Raw genomic sequence first — 1,407 nt, forward strand, 5'->3', positions numbered from 1 at the left:
GAAAAAATTTCTGGCTATCCTATTTTTAGGTGTTTCTGAGTGTTTTGAGACAGGTGCCATTATAGGAAGTTTTTTTTGACCCGTTTCCAGTTTTTGGGTCCGGGCAGTAAAAAAAAAATTGGTCAAAAAAAAATTTTCGTGCCCATCCTGTCAGTTTGAGCTAAGAAGAGTTTTGAGACACTCGCCATTATAGTGATTTTTCGCAAAAAAAAAAGCAGCGCAAAAAAAAAGAGCGCAAAAAAAAAAGAGCGAAAAAAAAATTCCAGAGTGTGCTTTTCCCTTGTTTACGTGCCGCGCCGTGATTTTGTTAGTGTTCTAGGCTCGCGTCTCTAGCACAGTCTAGCCTAGGACCAGCACAGTACTGTCGTTGAGCGTTTATTCAACTTTGCATCTCTGAATTGATTATTGCTGACCCTTTTTGCTACCATATTATAAGCCTTCCCAGCTCCACATACATCTACGTCGTGCGTTTGACTCTCCCTGGTAATCGCTCTATCCAAGCTTTGAGAGTTTTTGACTACAACGGTTGCCGATCACCGCCTGCTGCTGGGTAAGAACTGGTAAGAATTTGAGATTTGCTTAACGGATTTGTGACATCCACCACCACCACTTGTTCGTAGTCTGTAGGATCATATTCTTGTGTGTTTCTATTGTTGCTAACCATGCCAGGATCACAAGCCGACGAGATTGACTGGGAGAATTTATCGAACAAGGAGCTTCATGATAAGTTTCAGCAAATGATGACTGAACAGGTGCAAGATGTGCTAAACAATTTTGAAGAGGCCATGGAGAAGATCACTGGCTTTGAGAAGACGTTCGAAACAAAGCTCGATAACAAGTTTAATGAATTGCTCGCGCGTCTTCCACCACCACCACCCGCTGCAGCTAACGCACCTCTCCAACAACAACAACAACGACTACCTCCACGTCGCGAAGCAGACCTCCGCCGAGCAAGCCGTGTTCCTCTTGCGTTTGGCCAAACTGTTGGTGCTGCTGTTGATACTTCTGTGGCTCCTGCTGCTGATGCGGAGGAGGATGAGTATGCGGGAGATTATGAGGATGAGGTTGATCAAAATCAACACTACGTGCAGCCACCTGTACCACCACCAGCAGGTCGACCTCAGGTATATATTCGTAATGGTAGGCCTGCACCACCACCTCAGGTACGAGATGATGTCCACATTCCTAAACTGAAATTGAATATTCCACCATTTGAGGGTAGATATGTTCCTGATATATATCTTACTTGGGAGTTAGAAACTGAACAACGATTTACATGTTTACAATATCCTGAGGAGAGACGAGTTGCTGCTGCCGTTTGTGCTTTCACTAGTTTTGCATGTGTATGGTGGTCTGAGCATTGTAGATTATATCCTATTCCAACTACTTGGGCTGCTTTGAAAACTG

Source organism: Triticum dicoccoides, chromosome 4A (genome assembly GCF_002162155.2).
Source record: "Triticum dicoccoides isolate Atlit2015 ecotype Zavitan chromosome 4A, WEW_v2.0, whole genome shotgun sequence".
NCBI classification, from domain to species: domain Eukaryota; kingdom Viridiplantae; phylum Streptophyta; class Magnoliopsida; order Poales; family Poaceae; genus Triticum; species Triticum dicoccoides.